The sequence below is a fragment of the Salvelinus fontinalis genome, chromosome 8 (assembly GCF_029448725.1).
Source record: "Salvelinus fontinalis isolate EN_2023a chromosome 8, ASM2944872v1, whole genome shotgun sequence".
Lineage (NCBI taxonomy): Eukaryota > Metazoa > Chordata > Actinopteri > Salmoniformes > Salmonidae > Salvelinus > Salvelinus fontinalis.
Window position 1 is genome coordinate 1,589,116 of NC_074672.1, and position 10,587 is coordinate 1,599,702.

General features: G+C 43.5%; 1 protein-coding gene across 2 annotated transcripts in view; it reads right to left on the reverse strand.

Annotated features, from left to right (window-relative positions):
- The window catches only part of LOC129860353 (SH3 and multiple ankyrin repeat domains protein 1-like), a 60,604-nt gene extending 52,883 nt beyond the window's left edge, over nt 1-7,721 (reverse strand). For both annotated transcript variants that reach the window (XM_055930679.1, XM_055930678.1), the window contains exon 1: nt 6,957-7,721. The gene's annotated coding sequence lies outside the window, so the exon portion shown is untranslated. The remainder of the gene's footprint in view (nt 1-6,956) is intronic.
- Nucleotides 7,722-10,587: the final 2,866 nt, after the last annotated feature.

Consider the following 10,587-nt stretch of genomic DNA (forward strand, 5'->3'; position numbering starts at 1 on the left):
TCAGCCACAAGAGCATTAGGGAGGTCGGGCACTGATGTTGAGCGATTAGGCCTGACTCGCAGTCAGTCAAGCCTGACTTGCAGATGAGGTTGAGGTCAGGGCTCCGTACAGGCCAGTCAAGTTCTTCCACACCGATCTCGACAAACCATTCCTGTATGGACCTTGCTTTGAGCATGGGGGCATTGTAATGCTGAAACAGGAAAGGGCCTTCCCCAAACTATTGCCACAAAGTTGGAAGCACAGAATCATCTAGAATGTCACTGTATGTTGTAGCGTTAAGATTTCCCTTCAGTGGAACTAAGGGGCATAGCCAGAACCATGAAAAACAGCCCCAGACCATTATTCCTCTTCCACCAAACTTTACAGCTGGCACTATGCATTTGGGCAGGTAGCGTCCTCCTGGCTTCCGCCAAACCCAGATTCGTCCATCGGACTGCCAGATGGTGAAGCGTGATTCATCACTCCAGAGAAGGCCTTTCCATTACCCCAGAGTCCAATGGCGGCAAGCTTTACACCCCTACAGCTGACACTGGGAATCGCATTGTGATCTTGTGTGTTGTGTGCGGCTGCTTGGCCATGGAAACCCATTTCATGAAGCTCCCAACAAACAGTTATTGTACTGGTGTTGCTTCCAGAGGCAGTTTGGAACTCGGCGGTGAGTGTTTCAACTGAGAACAGTTGATTTTTTACACGCTACGCGCTTCATCACTCAGCGTTCCCGTTCTGTGAGCTTGTGTGGCCTGGTCTGGTGAAACAAATATAGAACTGTTTGGCCATAATGACAATCTTTATGTTTGGAGGAAAAAGGGGGAAGCTTGCAAGCCGAAGAACACCATCCCAACTGTGAAGCACGGAGGTGGCAGCATCATGTTGTGGGGGTGCTTTGCTGCAGGAGGGACTGGTGCACTTCACAAAATAGATGGCATCATGAGGTAGGAAAATTATGTGTATATATTGAAGCAACATCTGAAGACATCAGTCAGGAAGTTAAAGCTTGGTCGCAAATGGGTCTTCCAAATGGATAATGACCCCAAGCATGCTTCCAAAATTGTGGCAAAATGGCTTAAGGACAACAAAGTCAAGGTATTGGAGTGGCCATCACAAAGCCCTGACCTCAATCCTATAGAAAATGTGTGGGCAGAACTGAAAAAGCTTGTGCGAGCAAGGAGGCCTACCAACCTGACTCAGTTACACCCGCTCTGTCAGTAGGAATGGGCCAAAATTCACCCAACTTATTGTGGGAAGCTTGTGGAAGGCTACCCGAAACGTTTGACCCAAGTTAAACAATTTAAAGGCAAAGCTACCAAATACGAATTGAGTGTATGTAAACTTCTGACCCACTAGGAATGTGATGAAAGAAATAAAAGCTGAAATAAATCATTATTTCTACTATTATTCTGACATTTCACATTCTTAAAATAAAGTGGGGATCCTAACTGACCTGAGACAGTGAATTTTTACTAGGATTAAATGTCAGAAATTTTGAAAAACTGTATACACCTTAGCCAAATATAGTTGTGTATGTAAACTTCCGACTTCAACTGTATGTAGCCCCTGCCTGTTAGTACAAAGGGTTCTGTACGCATTGTTGAGGAACTGAGGCATACAAGATCCTAATAAATGTTGTCAGATATACCTTAAAACAGGGGGACTATGATGATGCCAGAGAGAGGAAGTGTACGAGACGTGACTGTCGGCTCTTGTTAAGGTTTGTTCTGTAACTCACTAATGTAGCACAATTCCATGAAAGCAGGCCACTCCCCCCAAAAATGATCACCTTTTTTATATGAAATGTTTTCAGTGTAATGTCGATTACGGCAGCCCCCCGCACCTCTCTGATTCAGAGGGGTTGGGTTAAACGCAGAAGAGACATTTCAGTTGAAGGAATTCAGTTGTACTGACTAGGTATCCCCCTTTCCTTTCCCTAAACTTAAATGATTTAAACCAGATCTAAAGCCAGTATAAAATACAAATATATACTTTGTACACATAAAGAAAATGAATTACGGGTCAACATCTAAATATTGCTCCCTGCGTTGATCAAAGTTATCTGACAGTTCTAATCAAGCCTGCCTCTTTGCGAACGAGTGGAATCATGAACCGTGGTTTGTTCACTATGTTCGCCGGCGTCCTCCGGATTTACCTCCCAGATTTGCCTTTTTAGTATCACATTCACCACTCTCTCAAGCGGCTAACTCCGCCCTCTTGCGGCACAGCCCCAGGGCCTGATCATGGCCATTACTACATATGAGGACACAGAGGTCTGGACCTCTGTAATGTTTTCTAATGTAAAAAAAATTGGAACTATTTCCATGAAATAGACTGACCAGGCAAATCCAGGTGAAAGCTATGATCCCTTATTGATGTCACTTCAATCAGTGTAGATGAAGGGGAGGAGACAGGTTAAAGAAGGATTTATACGCCTTGAGACAATTGAGACATGGATTGTGTATGTGTGCCGTTCGGAGAGTGAATGGGAAGACAAGTGCCTTGGAACGGGGTATGGTAGTAGGTGGCAGGCGCATCGGTTCGAGTGTGTCAAGAACTGCAATACTGCTGAGGTTTTCTTCCCATGCTCCACAGTTTCCGAGGTTTGTATCAAGAATGGTCCACCACCCAAAGGTTTGCAGTAACATCGAAGGGCTCTGGATAGTATTACTTAGCCAGTTAGAAGGAGGAAGTCAGAAGCTAACGTTAAACCTCAGCAGGAGAAGAAAATATGCTACTAAGTTCCGATAATAACCTTGTTTCTACAGAGAGTGGGCTACTGAGAGTCTGAGACGGACAGTGACGTGGCGCTCAGCGCCGAGGCTGAGGCAGGTTTGCATTGGCATGCAGGAGGAAGCAGAGCAGAGCGAGAGTGAAAGCAAGCAGAGGGAGAGGTGAGTACAGCGGTTGCCAAACTTGGGGTCGGGTCCCATTCGAAAATCTGTACTAATCTTAACAAACAAGTTAGGAACTTAAAAAATCCAAATGCAAACAATACAGCTCTAAAAATGTAACACGTTTTGTTTCGTCGCTGATGCCACATGTCAGTGTGAATCATTTCTCATATTTCCCCACTTTCAGGGGCATAATATTACTATTGTATGGCTAATAGGCTATGTGTTTGTAGAACGACTGAGGTGAATTAACCTACAGCAGCCAAGGTGATAACGGCTGAGGTCATCTTTGCTTATTTTTGCTGTTCTCCAAATAGCATTTTAAAGTTTGTTAATTGTATAGAAATGTAAAGGAGTTTAACTCTCAAAGCTCCTTCTGGAACTCACTAAGACTCAAACCCTGGTTACCGTCCTGCTCAGATAGCAGAGAAACACAGCATAAACCATGGCAAAATGTGTAGGGAATTAGCATTAAAACTGCAAATATTCTCTCAGGCCAATGGCAAAATGTGTAGAATTGTGTAGAATTGCAGGAAATTTGCTCAACAATATATATTTCAAAAACATCTGCGGCCAAGAGGAGAGCCTTTAAAAATGTTGGTTGGAGACTGTGCCAATGGCCAAGCCCACCACCTCACGCTAACTTTGCCACCACTGTGGAAAAAAAGAATAGGGGGGACACTTCTGTATTTATTGACTATGAGGCACTTGTTTGATACATGGAGTATAGGCCACCAATGATTGCTTTCCATCTGGCTCTGTGTTGGACTAGCTTTTAAAAGGCTGTTACTACAGTGGAATCATTAGCTAGGAATCGTGGTGTTTTAACCGAAGGGGAACACGATTACTAGAGTATAATACTCTAGTATCGTTAAACCTACATGATGGCTTTGTTATTGGAATATAACAGCATTTTCAACTGATATTGTATGAGTCGGGTTTTTGAAGAAAATACATTTTTTAGAGTGCTTTATTAGGATGGTTATGTAGCACTTGACCAGCTCTTAGCTTTGTCCTCTAGTCTACATCTTTACTTCAGGGGCTGTCCTACGTAATATGAAAGCATTGCTGAGTCAGGTGGGACAGCCATTTTGTTGTGTTCCACCTTTCTAATGAGTGTCGTTCTGGGAGGCTGTTTTGCTCGCTACAGTAAGCAACAATCGAAAGCTCATTAAACATTTGTATCTAAGGATAGCGTTTCTTTTTTTTATATATAAAAAAGTATTTCTCAAGGCCTTTAATTGATGGCACTTAACCAACAGAGCATATAGGACGTTTAACTTGAGTCATCATAAGTGTTTCACTCTAATAATGTGTTTCTCTAGTTCTGTACACAACTACTGTGTGTGTGTGGGTGTGTGTGTGTGTGTGTGTGTGTGTGTGTGTGTGTGTGTGTGTGTGTGTGTGTGTGTGTGTGTGTGTGTGTGTGTGTGTGTGTGTGTGTGTGTGTGTGTGTCCCATCTGCTGCAGCCCAGTTATGGTTTCCACATGGGAGCGAATTAAGCTATATTGTATTGTAAATGCTGCATCTTATTCTGCAGTAGCTTGCAATTCGCCCTCTTTATTCCTTGTAGGAGAATCGCTGCCACAAAACCATTCTCAACATGTCTCCCTCTTGTCTTCCACACTCTCCATACTAAACCCTGGAGAGATACTGCAGCAAACACCAGAGTTAAATCTGCTACACAGTGACCTCTCCATTCCTCTCCTTTATTCAGAGACGATAGTAGGGCTACAAAGGGAAATCTCCCAGTTCTGTTGAGTAGAAAAGCACCCAATGAACCTCCAAGCAACGTGGCTCACATTAATGCTTTCTTTCATTGTCATGCTTTACATGAATCCTATTGTCTTTGAACACGCACACAGTATTTATGTTCATTTGATCTCATTACGGGTTTGATAATGTCATGTCACTGTCTTTGTTGCATTCAAGTTCACGTTGATAAATTGTTCTGTGTTTGTAAGGAACTCATTCATCTTGGTGTAACCATTCTCCTCCAAACGGCATTTTTTTGGTGTTCTGTAAATTAATTCCCCGGGGGTCCAGTTGTTCCATAGAAAAATATGCTATTCGCGTCAATAGCAAGACTGCTAGTTGTGCAATATAACATGTACCGGGAATAATGTTCACTGTAAGTCTAGAGGGAGGCAGGCACAGCCAATTACTTTCCGTATCTATAAGATCAAAGTCTTCTGCTCAGCTCACGAGCATGTCTGACACCATTGATGCATAGCACATCTTCTATCATATAATAACCCGTGCCACTCGCATATGACTTGACTTCATTCGGTGGTGCTGTCTGGAGACAGCTTATAGCATAGTAAGAACTCGAGTTAGAAATAAAACTCAACTTTGTTGACAAGCGTCAAAACAGGAAGTGTGTGAAATCGGGTGTTGAGCTCCGCGATGGTTCTCCTCACCTTTCAATTCCCTCACTCTGAACTCTGTGCCTGGTGACTCACGTGAATGTAACTCCCCTGCTCTATCGATCGCTCCATACATTCAGTCAGAAACTGCCGCCCTAGAATTCCTTTGTGCTGACGTCAGAATCAGGGGCGTTGTACAAAAAAAAATGTTGACTGCGATGGGATTGTCTCTAGCCAATTGGATTAAGCGAAGCCAATGATGGCTCTGGCGCCGGCTCCGGCCCGACACGTTGGTATCTGGGACCAATCCGAACGGTAAGAATATGTTCACATTCTACAAGACGTCAGGGGAAGAAAGCAAACCCGGACACTGAGAAGAAACGCTAGTGGGCGTGGCATTTGGCCGGAGCGATGTGGACAGGTAGTCAGGCTACTGAACTCACCCAGCAAGATGCAACACATTTTATAACTTTGGTACATAATAGTTCATACACCCGTGGAATCAACAGGGGCAGCTTTGCAGATTGCCTTCCCGAAATGTGTATGCACTCACACTCCCCCCCCCCCCACCCACCCTCTCTCTATTGCTCTGTAAGAAGTAGGTAGCGCATGCAACATGGTCTGACTATGGTACTGCATGCGATTTAAAAAAAAACACAGGCCTAATATTGCTGTAATCACGCTTCAATGTGTCCTCAGGTGATAAAGCCCCTTTCAGAATAAACTTCTGACAATCCTTGCCCATTCGTCCGACTCTACCTTGTGGTGACTCGTTCTCCTGTTCACGCTCGACGATCACGCGTATCGAGCAATTATTCACAGAAACACAACTCAATTCAAGTTGTGGACACCGTAAGCGTCGTCTATTGAACACTTCAGGCGTTGAACTAGATTACCTGACAACTGCACAAGGTTTTGGCTACACACTGGTACAATAATTTCACGGAAATCACATGGTAACAGGGTATAGAAGGCACAATTGATCCATGACAAATCTGTTCTATCATCTATTTCGTGAGTAATACCAATCTACTCTTAAGTGATACGCCCAATTACACGAGTGTTGGCTTTGAAGAAGCCTCTGTGATCATGTCATCCCTGTACTGTCCCACTTTGCACCTATCCCACTCTCTATCCACATAAAACATGTGAATTAGACCTCTTCACCATCACTCTGTAATACACGCCCCTCTGCTCTCTACAGCACAGATACCTGCGCTGTTCTCTCTCACTTTCTTCTCCGAAGAACACTGCGCCTTTCCAGCTCACACCCCTCTCGGTTTGAAACATGCATCGCTGAGACTACCGGGACTGATTTGATTTGATTGCTGGGACGACGCCTCTCGTGTATATCCAAACTTGCTTCGAAATGTTATCTTATCTTTGTCTTTTTGCACGGTGGGTCTCTGTCACCAATCGGTCGCCCCTTTCCTATTGATTACTGTGACTTTGACTTCCAGACACCTTTTCTGTCACTTTTACATTTACATTTTACATTTTAGTCATTTAGCAGACGCTCTTATCCAGAGCGACTTACAAGTACATACATTTATTTTTCTTTTTCACTTATCTCGGTCGGTCCCCAATCACCAAAACCTTCTCTCCATTCAGTTACTCTTCTGAGTTAACTACTACCGTTACTCTATTAAACATTCTTCAAAACAATACATCAGTATGTAACAAACAAAAAAACGCAAGAATAAATACCTTTTACAGTGTTGTTTGGACTGCGCTCCGTTACTTTGTATCCGCAGTGACCTCCTTCATACAACCACAAAGAGAGCAAGGAGGACCAGATTGGAGATGAGTAAAGATCCAGAAGGAAAAATAAGGAAAGAGAAAAAAAAGAAAACATGTTTTTTTCTCCTTTCAAAATTACATTTTCAGCTCTTCCCACTCTACAAATGGGTATCAATGGGACCCAGAGCAACTGCACTGAGCAGCAGCCTCTACTTCGAGGGGGGTCTGACAACCTCTCTCTCTCTCAGACACACACCCTTTCACCTACCCTACCCCCTCAATAGCTCTATTTCTCCCTCGCACACACACACACACTCTCCCTCGCCACTGTGGCTCATTCAAACAGTCCTGCTCGCTCTCTCTACAGCTGGTAGGTTGATCTCACTCCCTCACTCTCCTCGCTTTCTCTTTATGTTCCACTTACTTACTCTAGCTATTCCTGTTACTCTCTATTCTGTCTTTCTATCCCACTCCCTCTCACTCACATACGCTCTCATGTTCCCTCGTCCCCCAATATTCAACCTCCCTCTTAACACGCTCTCCTTCTCCTTGTCGCTTGCCATTCTCCCTCCCTGCCTCCACCCCTCTCTCACACACATTCTTCTCTCATGATATTATGCCACCCTTCTCCCCTCCTGTGGTCTATCTACCACTGACACTGTCTAACACTGACAGCAGCCAGATTCAGGTCATCTCTCTCCTGGTCTCTTTGATGTTCAGTGGGGATCAAAATCCCAGCCTCCAAGACTCTCTCCATTGACCAAATTCAAAGGTTATTCTCTCTCACCCTCTGTCATCACATTGGTGGGGAATCGGAAGCTTCAAGTGATCACCGCAGCGCAAGGTGTTGGGAGAGGCACACTGTCGTAACGGACGTCCACGTCCCAATGGGACAGGGTTTATGGAGCTATGTAAGGATGTGTCACATACTGCTGATCCCCACTTCCTATTTGCGTTGACCCAGAGTGTAAGACAGGCTGGCAGCTGGAAGGTAGCTGGAAAAAGCAGGTACCAATTTACTGATGTATCCTACTAGAAACAGGACATGTAAAATCATCTGCGTGATTGGCCTTCAAGCCACAAGCGACACCAGATAAACAATTTATAATTGATTACCCTCAATATGATTGACTGTGGTAGTACTGGATATTTAATTACTTTGGAAGCCGGGTTGTGTCTGTAAGAACCACTGATGCCATGTTTAGTGTCTTAATAAGAGGTCAATGTATTTTTTGGTTTAAACGGAACTCCAGCGGGACTTATTTACTGAATTATTTTCTTTGATCTTGAGAAAGAGGGCCTGTCCACAGGAAGCTGGACAACAGACCATGAACAGCGCACTAATGAGTAGGCTGGATCTGCGTTGGATGTATTTCCATTTAACATGAAAGGAAAGATTCACCCATTTTGAATCTTATATCATATCACTGTGCGATGTTCTATCGATTCCAAGGGTCATTTCATGTTTATCTGAGCTATCGAACAGGTAGAAATACAAAACGGGTAGAAATACAAAACGCTTCATACTGTATTTCTGCCTGCTTGAACAGTGAATAGCTTAGATACACATGAAAACATGAAATGACCCCGGAGAATCGACAGAACATCACTCAGAGATGCACAAATACACTATAAGAGGGGTCTTCAATCTTTTCTTGCCCAGGGACCCCCTCCTACAAAAACCAGCGATCTAGGGACTAGCTCAGATAAACATGAAATGACCCTGGGAATCGATAGAACATCGCATAGTGATATGATACTTGTGGTTTTACTTAATTCTCTGTACTGGCCAACGATTATAACTGCGATTCTAATCCAACCATTCATTTATACATTGTTGTGCCTCTCACCTGAGAGGATGGAAGTTCAATATGTACAAGTTAAAAGTTTGGACACACCTACTCATTCCGGGGTTTTTCTTTATTTTTACTATTTTCTACATCGTAGAATAATAGTGAAGACATCAAAACTATGAAATCACACATATGGAATCATTTAGTAACCAAAAGTGTCAAACAAATTAAAATATATTTAATATTTGAGATTCTTCAAAGTGGCCACCCTTTGCGTTGATGGCAGCTTTGCACACTCTTGGCATTCTCTCAACCAGCTTCACGAGGTAGTCACCTGGAATGCATTTCAATTAACAGGTGAGTCAATATGTTTTTCTACTTGCACGAACGCGCACACACAAATACAGAAATCAGAACCATGGACAGCCACATCATATTTTGCTTTTTTACCCACGTACCGCGATGGCACACTTCTTCTCTTTAATACAGTACACTCCAGTCCTATATTGGTGCGCTCTCTGGTTTTGCTGTCCTATGTCCTGATTCTGAAAGACAAGCTTTCCTCTTGCCTTCTGAGTTAACCATTCACATCCCAATGGGAAGGAGAAAAAGTGGGTCATGGGCAGATGGAGGAGAGAGTAGGGATTTTGTGTGTGTGTGTGTGTGTGTGTGTGTGTGTGTGTGTGTGTGTGTGTGTGTGTGTGTGTGTGTGTGTGTGTGTGTGTGTGTGTGTGTGTGTGTAAAGGGAGAGGAGAAAATTATTTAATGAATGGGATGAAAGGAAGAGTGAGCTTATATACTGTTGTATATACAGTGCCTTTGGAAAGTATTCAGACTCCTTGACTTTTTTCACATTTTGTTACATTACAGCCTTGTTCTAAAAGAAATTAAATATATATTTGAAAAATCCTCAGCAATCTACACACAATATCCAATAATGACAAAGCGTGAACAGGTTTTTTGAATTTTTTGCAAATGTATTAAAAATAAAAAACAGAAATACCTTATTTACTTAAGTATTCAGACTCATTGCTATGAGACTCGAAATTGAGCTCAGGTGCATCCTGTTTCCATTGATCATCCTTTCTACAACTTGATTGGAGTCCACCTGTGATAAATTAAATTGATTGGACATGATTTGGAAAGGCACACACCTGTCTATATAAGGTCCCACAGTTGTCCATAAAGCTCAGGGACAGAATTGTGTCAAGGCACAGATCTGGAGAAGGGTACCAAAACATTTCTGCAGCATTGAAGGTCCCCAAGAACACATTGGCCTCCATCATTCTTAAATGGAAGACGTTTGGAACCACCAAGACTCTTCCTAGAGCTGGCCGCCCGTCCAACCTGCGCAATCGGGGGAGAAGGGCCTTGGTCAGGGAGGTGACCAAGAACTCGATGATCACTCTGACAGAGTTCTAGAGTTCCTCTGTGGAGATGGGAGAACCTTCCAGAATGACAACCATCTCTGAAGCACTCCAACAATCAGGCCTTTATGGTAGAGTGGCCAGACGAAAACCACTCCTCGGTAATAGGCAAATGACAGCCCGCTGGGAGTTTGCCAAATGGCACCTAAAGACACTCAGACCATGAGAAACAAGATTCTCTGGTCTGATGAAACGAAGATTGAACTCTTTGACCTGAACGCCAAACATCACGCCTGGAGGAAACCTGGCACCATCCCTAAGGTGAAGCATGGTGGTGGCAGCATCATGCTGTGGGGATGTTTTTCATGGGCAGGGATTGGGAGACTAGTCAGGATTGAGGGAAAGATGAATTGTGCAAAGTACAGAGAGATCCTTGAT